The sequence below is a fragment of the Bufo bufo genome, chromosome 2 (genome assembly GCF_905171765.1).
Source record: "Bufo bufo chromosome 2, aBufBuf1.1, whole genome shotgun sequence".
In the NCBI taxonomy this organism is placed as follows: domain Eukaryota; kingdom Metazoa; phylum Chordata; class Amphibia; order Anura; family Bufonidae; genus Bufo; species Bufo bufo.
Window position 1 is genome coordinate 460,329,272 of NC_053390.1, and position 15,917 is coordinate 460,345,188.

Consider the following 15,917-nt stretch of genomic DNA (forward strand, 5'->3'; position numbering starts at 1 on the left):
GGTCGGGTTCGGATCCCGAACCCGAACATTTCCGGGAAGTTCGGCCAAACTTCTCGAACCCGAACATCCAGGTGTTCGCTCAACTCTAATCATGAGCAGTTCCTTTCCTTCTCCATTCTCTTCTCTTCCCATCACTCTGGTACAAGTTGATCTTGGTCTCATCTGTCCATAGGATGTTGTTCCAGAACTGTGAAGGCTTTTTTAGATGTCATTTGGCAAACTCTAATCTGGCCTTCCTGTTTTTGAGGCTCACCAATGGTTTACATCTTGTGGTAAACCCTCTGTATTTACTCTGGTGAAGTCTTCTCTTGATTGTTGACTTTGATACACATACACCTACCTCCTGGAGAGTGTTCTTGATCTGGCCAACTGTTGTGAAGGGTGTTTTCTTCACCTGGGTGTTTTCTTTTCCGTGGTCTTTCGGGTCTTTTGGTGTTGCTGAGCTCACCGATGCGTTCCTTCTTTTTAACCCCTTAGGGACACAGCCTTATTTCACTTTAAGGAACAGACCATTTTTTGAAAATCTGACCAGTGTCACTTTAAGTGCTGATAACTTTAAAACGCTTTGACTTACCCAGGCCTTTCTGAGATTGTTTTTTCGTCACATATTGTACTTCATGACACTGCTAAAACTGGGTCAAAAAAGTTAATTCTTTTGCATAAAAAAATACCTAATTTACGAAAAATTTGGAAATATTTGCAAATTTCAAAGTTTGAGTTTCTCTACTTCTGTAATACATAGTAATACACCCAAAAATTGTGATAACTTTACATTCCCCATATGTCTACTTCATGTTTGAATTATTTTGGGAATGATATTTTATTTTTTGGGGATGTTACAAGGCTTAGAAGTTTAGAAGCAAATCTTGAAATTTTTCAGAAATTTTCAAAAACACAATTTTTAGGGACCACTACAGGTCTGAAGTCACTTTGCGAGGCTTACATAATAGAAACTGTAACGGATCTCCTGACACCCCGACTGCGTACCTCCGTTGATGGATGCTCCTAGTGCTTCCCAAGGTCTCCAAGCACTCCACTCGACACCAATACCACCACAGGAACAGCTCTTACAAGAGCTAGGAGTAATAGCCAGGGGAGTATACACGTATAGCAATCCCCACACACATGAGACGAGGCTCTATGTTGAATGTAAAACAGGAACTCCTTTACTGAGGGCTACCCACCCGTATTTATGCAGGTCCCCATCTGGTGGACACTCCCCTAGGGGACCAGATGGAAGACTGTGACACAGGACAGTTATGCAGCAATTCAGGATACACAGACACAATACATCCCCACAATGCATCATGGTTTCCTCCTCTCTGCCCTGGAGACAACCGAGGAGCAATTCAATTATCTCTCAGGACAAAGGAAAATCGCCAATACACATGTGGGGACAACAGGACAGAAATCACCATTTAAACATACAATGTCACAACCCTTACAGTAAACACAGACATTTAACATATTCCCAGATAGCTCAAGTCTGAGTGCATATTATTAGGTGAATGGCACTCAGACTACATGAATACAATAAAATCGACATGGAGCCAAAGTCTTTAATTTCAAGAACAGGCTCCATGGCATAGCTATCTGGGTACCCTCACATAACATACAATACAATTCCAAAGACAGATGGTTCTCTCACACACCTCAAAACCCCACATATCCCCATAATGTATACATCCATGGATAGCTCTGATCTGGGTGAACAACATATCCAAAAATCACCCAGATCCGAGCAGGGGTTCCCGAATTCCATGGAAGTCACATTTGGCCGACCGCAAGCATGGCTTTCCTGCCCAAAACAGTTCCACCGATTTAAGCTGCGCGGCCGGTCTGTCTTCTCCTTCAAAGTTAGTATGGGCCATAATCCTGGAGCAAGAGGCTGGCAAACAGGCCCCTCCAAAACCCAGTGGCGAGGTTATTTTCGCCACACATCTCCCCCTCCCAGGGAAGACTAACCAGATACCTGACCTCATGCCGGTCGGTACCTGAGTCAGTCTGGCAGCCCACCCACAACTAAATACTGGACCTGTTGAATTTGGTAGCCGGTCTCTGTCCAGTGAGTCCACCAAGGTTATGTTGGTAGCTGGTACTCCCCGTCTCTGTGTTTCTCCCTGGCTTGGAGTGGGGGTAGCTTTGTGGGCAGGGATCAGCGGTACTCTGCCCTGGTGCCAGCGCTACCATGGAAGAAGCCTGGTTGGAGCCTGGTTGTTGGAGGGGGAGACCGACTGTCTCCTCTTTGGATACCCAGCTCTGCTGCTGGAGGGGGAGACCGACTGTCTCCCCTTTGGCTAAACAGCCCTGTTGCTGGGGAACAGGACCGACTGTCCCTACCCCCTCTGCTGTAAGTGCAGAGACCACGGTCCCATCTGCACTGTTGTGGGGCTTACTGTCTCCCCCTGGTGCGTTAAGCTGCTGCTGGGGAGAGGGGGTAACGAGCTCCTCTCCCATACATACTTCCAGCCGCTAGGGAGGGCGATTAAACGTCTCCGCTCCCAATACAGTGTCCTGCTGCTGGGGAAAGGAGACTGGTCTCTCTATTCCCTGCTAGACACCCTGCCGCTGGGGGACAGGACCGACTGTCTCTGCCCCCTGTAACTCAGCCTGCCGCTGGGGAATGGAGACTGGGCTCCCAATTCCCTGCAGGACCGGTGGAGAGACCTCGGTCCCATCTCCACCCGCACCCTGGGGTTCTTCCCAGAAAAACTCCACAATATCTTCCTAGCTGAAGAGGTCTGGCTCTGGGTCTGTCAGTCTGCTCTCCTGCTAAGCCTTCTCACTGGAGTGGAACAGCTGCTGGCATCCCTGTTCCAGCTCCACCTCCCGGGTCACCAGGTGGACCAGGTCCTGCTCAATCTCATGAGTGTCGTCCCAGTCATACCTGCTTGTCACCGTCAGATCTCTGAGGAGTTCTGACAGACGTTCTTCATTACCTCCTGCATGATGTTCTTTTGTTTTGCCCTCGCTTTGACATCTCTTCTCCCTCTCCCAGCTGTCATCTATTAGCAGTGATTGCCTCCCTATATATCTCCTCCCATACTGCCTCACCTTGCGGTTTATACTACTTCCTGGATTGGTTTCACTGCTTGAAGTTGCTACTGCTGGTTCCTCAAGATAAGTCTATTTCTGTATTGTGTTTTCCTGTTGACTTGATTCTAGGGGACCCTGACTCCCTCCGTATTAAGTGCAGGGAGCCGGTGGTCGTGTCCCCTCACTATTATGTGTTCAGGTGTCACATAGTCGAGGTACGTGGACATGCAACTTTCTATCATTGAGATCTTTGCATGGGCTGAGCAGCCAGGGAGAGCTCTAGGGCTTTAATAGGGCTCACGCTTCTGTTCCTTAGTTTGGGATCAAGTTAGTCGGATCTTTATTTGTTACTTCTTGTTTTCTGCAACGCCATCCGTGACACTGCTCTCCCGCCACTCAAAGAGGTCCCTGAACCGGGCTTGTGTAGGGCTCCCAAACTCCAGCTCTGAAAAAGCCTCCTATAACAAGCCAGGACCATCAAACTCCTCTCCCTCTGGCTTGTCATGCTCAGCTGTCCTGGGTAGGTACTGTGCCCCATACCACCAGAGCGCCTGGTAGGCATCTTCCAGCCACAGCTCCTGCCATGCTAGGTGTTCCAATTTCTTTACCCATTCCTCCCGGGGCTGCTCTCCCAGGAAGGGCATCCGCAGGGCTACTCGCTTCTGCAACCGCTGGTCTTCCGTGGGGAGTCTCTCGTCCCGCATATACTCCACAATACCCAGTGCCTGGTACCAGATGCCTTTGCGGACTGCATCTCGGTCATCCGTGCTGTCAGGGTCGCTGTACTAGGACATGCGTTGCCCTCAAATTGTAAAATCCATGGAGTCTCCTGTAGCTGTCCTTCTGGCTGTGGGAACGATCCCGCCGTTTGCCACCAATGTAACGGATCTCCTGACACCCCGACTGCGTATCTCTGTTGATGGATGCTCCTAGTGCTTCCCGAGGTCTCCAAGCACTCCACTCGACACTGATACCACCACAGAAACCAGGAACAAGAACAGCTCTTACAAGAGCTAGGAGTAATAGCCAGGGGAGTATACACGTATAGCAATCCCCACACACATGAGACGAGGCTCTATGTTGAATGTAAAACAGGAACTCCTTTACTGAGGGCTACCCGCCCGTATTTATGCAGGTCCCCATCTGGTGGACACTCCCCTAGGGGACCAGATGGAAGACTGTGACACAGGACAGATATGCAGCAATTCAGGATACACAGACACAATACACCCCCACAATGCATCATGGTTTCCTCCTCTCTGCCCTGGAGACAACCGAGGAGCAATTCAATTATTTCTCAGAACAAAGGGAAATCGCCAATACACATGTGGGGACAACAGGACAGAAATCACCATTTAAACATACAATGTCACAACCCTTACAGTAAACACAGACATTTAACATATTCCCAGATAGCTCAAGTCTGAGTGCATATTATTAGGTGAATGGCACTCAGACTACACGAATACAATAAAATCGACATGGAGCCAAAGTCTTTAATTTCACGAACAGGCTCCATGGCATAGCTACAATACAATTCCAAAGACAGATGGTTCTGTCACACACCTCAAAACCCCACATATCCCCATAATGTATACATCCATGGATAGCTCTGATCTGGGTGAACAAAAATCACCCAGATCCGAGCAGGGATTCCCGAATTCCATGGAAGTCACATTTGGCCGACCGCAAGCATGGCTTTCCTGCTCAAAACAGTTCCACAGATTTAATCTGTGCGGCCGGTCTGTCTTCTCCTTCAAAGTTAGTATGGACCATAATCCTGAGGCAAGAGGCTGGCAAACAGGCCCCTCCAAAACCCAGTGGCGAGGTTATTTTCGCCACAGAAACCACCAAAAAATGACCCCATTCTATAAACTACACCCCTCAAGGTATTCAAAACTGATTTTCCAAACTTCGTTAACCCTTTAGGTGTTGCACAAGAGTTATTGGCAAATGGGGATGAAATTTGAGAATTTCATTTTTTTGCCTAATTTTCCATTTTAACCCATTTTTTCCACTAACAAAGCAAGGGTTAACAGCCAAACAAGACTGTATCTTTATTGCCCTGACTCTGCCGTTTTACAAAAACACCCCATATGTGGCCGTAAACTACTGTACGGCCACACAGCGGGGCATAGAGTGAAAGGTGCGCCATTTGGTTTTTGGAAGGCAGATTTTGCTGGACTGGTTTATTTACACCATGTCCCATTTGAAGCCCCCCTGATGCACCCCTAGAGTATAAACTCCCTAAAAGTTACCCCATCTAAGAAACTACACCCCTCAAGGTATTCAAAACTGATTTTGCATACGTCGTTAACCCTTTAGGTGTTGCACAAGAGTTATTGGCAAATGGGGATGAAATTTGAGAATTTCATTTTTTTGCCTAATTTTCCATTTTAACCCATTTTTTCCACTAACAAAGCAAGGGTTAACAGCCAAACAAGACTGTATCTTTATTGCCCTGACTCTGCCGTTTACAGAAACACCCCATATGTGGCCGTACACTACTGTACGGCCACACAGCGGGGCGTAGAGTGAAAGGTGCGCCGTTTGGTTTTTGGAAGGCAGATTTTGCTGGACTGGTTTATTTACACCATGTCCCATTTGAAGCCCCCCTGATGCATCCCTAGAGTAGAAACTCCCTAAAAGTGACCCCATCTAAGAAACGACACCCCTCAAGGTATTCAAAACAGATTTTTACATACGTCGTTAACCCTTTAGGTGTTGCTTCAAAAGGGACATGGTGTCAATAAAAAAGGCAATCAAAATCGGCCTTCCAGACACCATGTCGATCCTTTCCTTTTGCGGCCTGCCTTTTACTGATACAGCAGTTTACGACCACAAATGTGGCATTTCTGTAAACTGCAGTATCAGGGTAATAAATATTAACTTTTGTTTGGTTGTTAACCCTTGTTTTGTTACCGGAAAAAATGGATTGAAATGGAAAAGTGCCAAAAATAGCGGTTTTGGCACCGGTTTTTTATTTATTTTTTGACCGTGTTAATCTGGGGGGTTATGTCATACCTAATAAGTCTACTTTTTTTTACAATTATTTAGGTTTTAGACTATATTATCCTTTTTGATACAAAAAAATTTGTGTCATTTTTTATATTTATTTTTATCCGATTATCTTATGTGGGGGCTCATTTTTTGCGGGATGAGCGGACGGTTTTATTAAACTTTTTGTTATGTAAGGTGACAAAAAAAATTCTTTTTTTGCACCGTTTTTTTTTTTTTCGACCGTGTTAATCTGGGGGGTTGGGTCTGGGGAATTTTTATAGAGGAGATTCTTACGGACGCGGCGATACCTAATAAGTCTATGTCAGTGCTAAATTGGGATATAAATTTAGTACTCCATGGAAGTGTGATACTCCCTGAAGCAACCAATAATGCAGAGGCCCGGATGATCGGGGCACGTGTCACATTGAGTTGTGGTGTCCTTCCGTATCCCCCTCCTGTGACACACTCTGCACCTTTTTTGGGTTCGTCCCTTCTTTCCAGTATGGGGGACCACACCTGGAAAGTGTTGGCCAGACACGATCCGGGCGCCTACAGTTCCCGAGGTACTCCGGCCTGCTCTTTCCCGGTCCGAAAAGATTAGGGCCTTGAGGACTGCCTCATAGAACTGAAGGAATGTCCCTGTGTTGCCAGCGCTCCGGGACAGCACAAAAGAGTTGTACATGGCAACCTGTACCAAGTAGACCGCAACTTTTTTGTACCATGCCCGGGTTTTGCGCATGGCGTTATATGGCTTAAGGGCTTGATCAGAGAGATCAACTCCTCCCATATACCGATTGTAGTCGACGATACAATCGGGCTTGAGGACCGTTGCAGCGGTACCTCGCACAGGGACAGGGGTGATGCCGTTACCATGAATTGTGGACAGCATAAGGACATCCCTCTTGTCCTTATACCTGACCAGAAACAGGTTTCCAGTGGTAAGGGCACGGGTCTCACCCCTGGGGATAGGTACCTGGAGGGGTGGGCAGGGAGGCCGCGTTGATTTTTCCCACACGGTCCCACAAGCGGACGTGGATCTGCCGGCAAGGGACTGGAACAAGGGGATACTAGTATAAAAGTTATCCACGTAAAGGTGGTAACCCTTATCTAGCAGTGGGTGCATAAGGTCCCACACAGTTTCCCGGTAACACCCAGAGTGGGGGGACATTCTGGGGGTTGAATCCAGGAATCTTGCCCCTCGTATACACAAAATTTGTAAGTGTACCCTGAGGTACTCTCACAAATTTTGTATAGCTTCACGCCATACCTCGCCCGCTTGGAGGGCACATACTGGCGGAAAATGAGTCTCCCCTTGAACGCAATGAGAGACTCATCAACCGCGACCTCCCTTCAAGGTACATAGGCCTCCATGAATTTGGCCCCAAAGTGATCGATGACCGGCCGTATCTTATACAGATGGTCATGGGCAGGATCACCTCGGGGGGGACATGCTGCATTATCTGAATAATGCAGACATTTCCAGATGGCCTCAAACCGGGAGCGTGTCATGGCCGTACTGTAAAGTGGAGTCTGGTATAGGACGTCCCCACTCCAGTACAGCCTGACACTGGGTTTCTTGACCAGGCCCATATGCAGCACGAGGCCCCAAAATGTCCTCATTTCAGCTGCACTGACAGGCGTTCAGCCACCGGGCCTGGCCAAAAAGGAGCCCGGGTGTTGAGCAACGAACTGTTTGGCGTACAGGTTCATCTGCTTCACCATCAGATTTACCAGTGGGTCACTGAAAAAATGACAAAAAAAAGTCAAATTCAGTGTAGCCCACTGTGGAAATCTGGATTCCTGATTGGCCTACAAAATCAGGAATCACGGGCTTGTATCGCTCTGGGCTACACCAGACTAGTTCACCGGCAGGGTGCTCCAGTGGATTTAACTGGTGGGCTGGAAAACTAGTACGAGCCCCAGAGCTGCTCGTACTAGTCTGGGCCACAGGGTCCCTAACATGGCGGTCCCCTTGCTCCGCCTGGCGGCGTCTCCGCCGCCTTGGAGGCTCATCATCATCGCTAGATGATGAGGAGGACGCGGATGACAACAGGAATGTGGGGTCATCCTCGTCCTCACTGGGACTCTCGGAGTCGGAGGCAAGCTGGGCGTATGCCTCCTCAGCCGAGAACGTCCGGCGGGCCATAGGGGAGTGTGTGTCTGCGTGTGTATGTGCGTGTGTATGTGCGTGTGTGTAAATCTTTATTTGGTGTGCGTGTGTGTGGGGGCACTGGTGTTCGCAAACTCACCCTAAAACTAACAGAAAAAAAAAAATAAATGTAAAAAAATGTAAAAAAAAAAAATCGAAACCGCTGATCAACCGTACGAAGTTGATCAGCGGTGGGGTGTGCGATTCGCTAACAGTGGCCGGACGCTAAGAGTGCCGGCCACAGTCAGCGTACACAAAAAAAATAATAGGAATCCTGCACCCCAAAAAAGTTAGGGAGGGGGCAGGGGGGGCAAGTGGCAGCACCCCTGGGGGGTCTAGGGTCACACAGCTGTGCTGTGGACCCCAGACACCCTAACTTAGGGTGATGCAATCAAAGTTTGTCAAACTAACTTTCCCTTTATTTTCCCTGCCTAACCCAAACTTTCCCTATGTACCTGCGGTATAGATGGGGGGTGCTGGGGCACACACCAGGTCCTGGGGGGCACAGATGGGGTGATGCTGGCACCGATGGACGACGACGTGCAGGCAGCTCCTCTCTCCTCCGGCTCCGGAACACAAAAGGAGGAGGAGAGGAGCGCTTGCAACTTTTGAATCTGCCGCCGTCCCGCCCACCAACCAATCAGAGGCGATCCTGAGAGGTGATGTCACCATCACCTCTCAGGATCGCAGGATGGTGATTGGTGGGGTAAAATCACACCACCATCACCATCCTGTTCCGGGTTATCGGGTCTTCAGAGAACCGAATAACCCGGAAACGCAGAAAACCGCAGGTCTGAATTGACCTGCGGTTTTCTGCGATCGCCGAAATGGGGGGGTCACAGGACCCCCCCGGCGCATTTAGCCTAGGTGCCTGCTCAATGATTTGAGCAGGCACCGGGTTCCGATCACCGCCCGCCGGGCGGCGGTGATCGGAACCATACATGACGTACCGGTACGTCATGTATCCTTAAGTACCAGGACATCATGACGTACCGGTACGTCATGTGTCCTGAAGAGGTTAAGGATGTTCCATACAGTTGTTTTGGCCACGCCTAATGTTTTTGCTATCTCTCTGATGGGTTTGTTTTGTTTTTTCAGCCTAATGATGGTTTGCTTCACTGATAGTGACAGCTCTTTGGATCTCATCTTGAGAGTTGACAGCAACAGATTCCAAATGCAAATCGCACACTTGAAATTTAACTCTGGACCTTTTATCTGCTCATTGTAATTGGGATAATGAGGGAATAACACACACCTGGCCATGGAACAGCTGAGAATCCAATTGTCCCATTATTTTTGGTTCCTTAACAAGTGGGAGGCACATATGCAAATTGTTGTAATTCCTACATCGTTCACCTGATTTGGATGTAAATACCCTCAAATTAAAGCTGACAGTCTGCAGTTAAAGCACATCTTGTTAGTTTCATTTCAAAACCATTGTGGTGGTGTATAGAGCCAAAAATTTTACAATTGTGTTGATGTCCCAATATTTATGGACCTGACTGTAAACCCCACAAAGTGACTTCATAACTGAACTGGTCCTTTAAAAAGTGGGTTTTGGAACTTTTCATAAAACTTTTAAGAATTGCTTCTACATTTCAAAGACTTCTAACGTCTTAAAAAGATGATAATTACTCTTACTGGTAATTGGATTTTCCTTTAGCCTCCATAACGGCACCACGTGGAGGATATCCTGCCTTCTCAGGGACAGGAAACAACTGTGAGATCAGAAATAAAGCACCCCCTCCCTCTTAGCTTCTCTAGTTAATAACTTAGGTCTCAGAAGTAGCTGCCACAATTTAAAAAGGTTTGACATGATACAACAAAACATGACTTGATTTAGTTACATGAACAACAGAATTATTATTTTTTGCATAAGGAGCAACTGATTGGGAATTCCTCGTGCCGTTGTGGAGGCTAAAGAAAAATCCAATTACCAGTAAGAGTAATTATCATCTTTTCCCCACGCCTCCACAACGGCACCACCTGGAGGAATAACGGAGTAACGATTGGGGGGGGGTACAACCGCAGACAAAACCTTCCTACTGAAGGATAAATCTTTGCTGGCCAAGACATCTAACTTATAGTACCTAAAGAAAGTACAAGGGCATGACGAGGTGGCAGCCTGCAAAAATTTCCTCAAGAGAAGTAGAGGCGCCTTCAGCCCAAATGCTCTGGTGGAATGAGCCTTCAGATTAGCAGGAGGAGAAAGAACAATACAAGACTTAATCCACCGAGCAATGGATGCCTTGCTAGCTGCCTTCCCCGGATTAAGTGCAAGATACTGAATCAACAGCTGGTTTGACTTCCTCAGGTTCATCGTAGATTCTAGGTACTGAAGCACACATGTCCTGACTAGGGATGAGCGAACCCGAACTGTATAGTTCGGGTTCGTACCGAATTTTGGGGTGTCCGTGACACGGACCCGAACCCGAACATTTTCGTAAAAGTCCGGGTTCGGGTTCGGTGTTCGGCGCTTTCTTGGCGCTTTTTGAAAGGCTGCAAAGCAGCCAATCAACAAGCGTCATACTACTTGGCCCAAGAGGCCATCACAGCCATGCCTACTATTGGCATGGCTGTGATTGGCCAGTGCACCATGTGACCCAGCCTCTATTTAAGCTGGAGTCACGTAGCGCCGCACGTCACTCTGCTATGATCAGTATAGGGAGAGGTTGCAGCTGCGACGTTAGCGCGAGATTAGGCAGATTAACTCCTCCAAAAGACTTCATTCTGTGATCGATCTGCAGCTGTGGATCATTGAAGTGCTATTATTGACTTGCTCACTTTTTTGAGGCTGCCCAGAGCGTTTTTAGATCACTTTTTTTCTGGGGTGATCGGCAGCCATTTTGTGACTTGTAGTGCGCCAGCACGAGCTATCACCAAGTGTATTTAACCATCGATAGTGTGGTTATTTTGTGCTATATCCTACATCAGCTGCAGGCTGAGCCTGTGTCACCGAAGTGCATTTAACCATCAACAGTCTGGTTATTTTTTGGCCATATACTACATCAGCTGCAGGCTGAGCCTGTTTCACCCAAGTGCATTTAACCATCATCAGTCAGATTATTTTTTGGCCATATACTACATCAGCTGCAGGCTGAGCCTGTGTCACCGAAGTGCATTTAACCATCAACAGTCTGGTTATTTTTTGGCCATATATTACATCAGGGGCAAGTTGAGCCTGTCACCCAGCGCCTAAAAAATAGACCTGACATTTCTATTCAACCAAATCTGCACAGTTTTAGCTGGTCAAGTTATTTGTAGTGACCGTCAAAGCAGACTTTTTGTTCTGGGTTGAAAAAGCATTCCCAAATTTGCCATTCTGAAAATAACTAGTTTGTGGTATTTCAGGCCTACTTGAAATCTATCCCAAAAAGAAAATCTTACATTGAAGTTATTGATAGTATCATTCAGAAAAACCTAAGACACATGCTAGCGTGCTAATAGAAGTGTCATTCTGTGATTAAACCTATAACTGTCACACAGCGCAAAAAAAAACAGGTCTCACATCTCTATTCAACCAAATCTGCACAGTTTTAGCTGGTCAAGTTATTTGTAGTGACCGTCAAAGCAGACTTTTTGTTCTGGGTTGAAAAAGCATTCCCAAATTTGCCATTCTGAAAAAAACTAGTTTGTGGTATTTCAGGCCTACTTGAAATCTATCCCAAAAAGAAAATCTTATATTGAAGTTATTGATAGTATCATTCAGAAAAACCTAAGACACACGCTAGCGTGCTGATAGAAGTGTCATTCTGTGATTAAACCTATAACTGTCACACAGCGCAAAAAAAAACAGGTCTCACATCTCTATTCAACCAAATCTGCACAGTTTTAGCTGGTCAAGTTATTTGTAGTGACCGTCAAAGCAGACTTTTTGTTCTGGGTTGAAAAAGCATTCCCAAATTTGCCATTCTGAAAATAACTAGTTTGTGGTATTTCAGGCCTACTTGAAATCTATCCCAAAAAGAAAATCTTACATTGAAGTTATTGATAGTATCATTCAGAAAAACCTAAGACACACGCTAGCGTGCTGATAGAAGTGTCATTCTGTGATTAAACCTATAACTGTCACACAGCGCAAAAAAAAAACAGGTCTCACATCTCTATTCAACCAAATCTGCACAGTTTTAGCTGGTCAAGTTATTTGTAGTGACCGTCAAAGCAGACTTTTTGTTCTGGGTTGAAAAAGCATTCCCAAATTTGCCATTCTGAAAATAACTAGTTTGTGGTATTTCAGGCCTACTTGAAATCTATCCCAAAAAGAAAATCTTACATTGAAGTTATTGATAGTATCATTCAGAAAAACCTAAGACACACGCTAGCGTGCTGATAGAAGTGTCATTCTGTGATTAAACCTATAACTGTCAAACAGCGCAAAAAAAAACAGGTCTCACATCTCTATTCAACCAAATCTGCACAGTTTTAGCTGGTCAAGTTATTTGTAGTGACCGTCAAAGCAGACTTTTTGTTCTGGGTTGAAAAAGCATTCCCAAATTTGCCATTCTGAAAATAACTAGTTTGTGGTATTTCAGGCCTACTTGAAATCTATCCCAAAAAGAAAATCTTACATTGAAGTTATTGATAGTATCATTCAGAAAAACCTAAGACACACGCTAGCGTGCTGATAGAAGTGTCATTCTGTGATTAAACCTATAACTGTCACACAGCGCAAAAAAAAACAGGTCTCACATCTCTATTCAACTAAATCTGCACAGTTTTAGCTAGTCAAGTTATTTGTAGTGACCGTCAAAGCAGACTTTTTGTTCTGGGTTGAAAAAGCATTCCCAAATTTGCCATTCTGAAAATAACTAGTTTGTGGTATTTCAGGCCTACTTGAAATCTATCCCAAAAAGAAAATCTTACATTGAAGTTATTGATAGTATCATTCAGAAAAACCTAAGACACATGCTAGCGTGCTGATAGAAGTGTCATTCTGTGATTAAACCTATAACTGTCACACAGCGCAAAAAAAAACAGGTCTCACATCTCTATTCAACCAAATCTGCACAGTTTTAGCTGGTCAAGTTATTTGTAGTGACCGTCAAAGCAGACTTTTTGTTCTGGGTTGAAAAAGCATTCCCAAATTTGCCATTCTGAAAAAAACTAGTTTGTGGTATTTCAGGCCTACTTGAAATCTATCCCAAAAAGAAAATCTTACATTGAAGTTATTGATAGTATCATTCAGAAAAACCTAAGACACACGCTAGCGTGCTGATAGAAGTGTCATTCTGTGATTAAACCTATAACTGTCACACAGCGCAAAAAAAAAAACAGGTCTCACATCTCTATTCAACCAAATCTGCACAGTTTTAGCTGGTCAAGTTATTTGTAGTGACCGTCAAAGCAGACTTTTTGTTCTGGGTTGAAAAAGCATTCCCAAATTTGCCATTCTGAAAATAACTAGTTTGTGGTATTTCAGGCCTACTTGAAATCTATCCCAAAAAGAAAATCTTACATTGAAGTTATTGATAGTATCATTCAGAAAAACCTAAGACACATGCTAGCGTGCTGATAGAAGTGTCATTCTGTGATTAAACCTATAACTGTCACACAGCGCAAAAAAAAACAGGTCTCACATCTCTATTCAACCAAATCTGCACAGTTTTAGCTGGTCAAGTTATTTGTAGTGACCGTCAAAGCAGACTTTTTGTTCTGGGTTGAAAAAGCATTCCCAAATTTGCCATTCTGAAAAAAACTAGTTTGTGGTATTTCAGGCCTACTTGAAATCTATCCCAAAAAGAAAATCTTACATTGAAGTTATTGATAGTATCATTCAGAAAAACCTAAGACACACGCTAGCGTGCTGATAGAAGTGTCATTCTGTGATTAAACCTATAACTGTCACACAGCGCAAAAAAAAACAGGTCTCACATCTCTATTCAACCAAATCTGCACAGTTTTAGCTGGTCAAGTTATTTGTAGTGACCGTCAAAGCAGACTTTTTGTTCTGGGTTGAAAAAGCATTCCCAAATTTGCCATTCTGAAAATAACTAGTTTGTGGTATTTCAGGCCTACTTGAAATCTATCCCAAAAAGAAAATCTTACATTGAAGTTATTGATAGTATCATTCAGAAAAACCTAAGACACACGCTAGCGTGCTGATAGAAGTGTCATTCTGTGATTAAACCTATAACTGTCAAACAGCGCAAAAAAAAACAGGTCTCACATCTCTATTCAACCAAATCTGCACAGTTTTAGCTGGTCAAGTTATTTGTAGTGACCGTCAAAGCAGACTTTTTGTTCTGGGTTGAAAAAGCATTCCCAAATTTGCCATTCTGAAAATAACTAGTTTGTGGTATTTCAGGCCTACTTGAAATCTATCCCAAAAAGAAAATCTTACATTGAAGTTATTGATAGTATCATTCAGAAAAACCTAAGACACACGCTAGCGTGCTGATAGAAGTGTCATTCTGTGATTAAACCTATAACTGTCACACAGCGCAAAAAAAAACAGGTCTCACATCTCTATTTAACTAAATCTGCACAGTTTTAGCTAGTCAAGTTATTTGTAGTGACCGTCAAAGCAGACTTTTTGTTCTGGGTTGAAAAAGCATTCCCAAATTTGCCATTCTGAAAATAACTAGTTTGTGGTATTTCAGGCCTACTTGAAATCTATCCCAAAAAGAAAATCTTACATTGAAGTTATTGATAGTATCATTCAGAAAAACCTAAGACACACGCTAGCGTGCTGATAGAAGTGTCATTCTGTGATTAAACCTATAACTGTCACACAGCGCAAAAAAAAACAGGTCTCACATCTCTATTCAACCAAATCTGCACAGTTTTAGCTGGTCAAGTTATTTGTAGTGACCGTCAAAGCAGACTTTTTGTTCTGGGTTGAAAAAGCATTCCCAAATTTGCCATTCTGAAAATAACTAGTTTGTGGTATTTCAGGCCTACTTGAAATCTATCCCAAAAAGAAAATCTTACATTGAAGTTATTGATAGTATCATTCAGAAAAACCTAAGACACACGCTAGCGTGCTGATAGAAGTGTCATTCTGTGATTAAACCTATAACTGTCAAACAGCGCAAAAAAAAACAGGTCTCACATCTCTATTCAAGCAAATCTGCACAGTTTTAGCTGGTCAAGTTATTTGTAGTGACCGTCAAAGCAGACTTTTTGTTCTGGGTTGAAAAAGCATTCCCAAATTTGCCATTCTGAAAATAACTAGTTTGTGGTATTTCAGGCCTACTTGAAATCTATCCCAAAAAGAAAATCTTACATTGAAGTTATTGATAGTATCATTCAGAAAAACCTAAGACACACGCTAGCGTGCTGATAGAAGTGTCATTCTGTGATTAAACCTATAACTGTCACACAGCGCAAAAAAAAACAGGTCTCACATCTCTATTCAACTAAATCTGCACAGTTTTAGCTGGTCAAGTTATTTGTAGTGACCGTCAAAGCAGACTTTTTGTTCTGGGTTGAAAAAGCATTCCCAAATTTGCCATTCTGAAAATAACTAGTTTGTGGTATTTCAGGCCTACTTGAAATCTATCCCAAAAAGAAAATCTTACATTGAAGTTATTGATAGTATCATTCAGAAAAACCTAAGACACACGCTAGCGTGCTGATAGAAGTGTCATTCTGTGATTAAACCTATAACTGTCACACAGCGCAAAAAAAAACAGGTCTCACATCTCTATTCAACCAAATCTGCACAGTTTTAGCTGGTCAAGTTATTTGTAGTGACCGTCAAAGCAGACTTTTTGTTCTGGGTTGAAAAAGC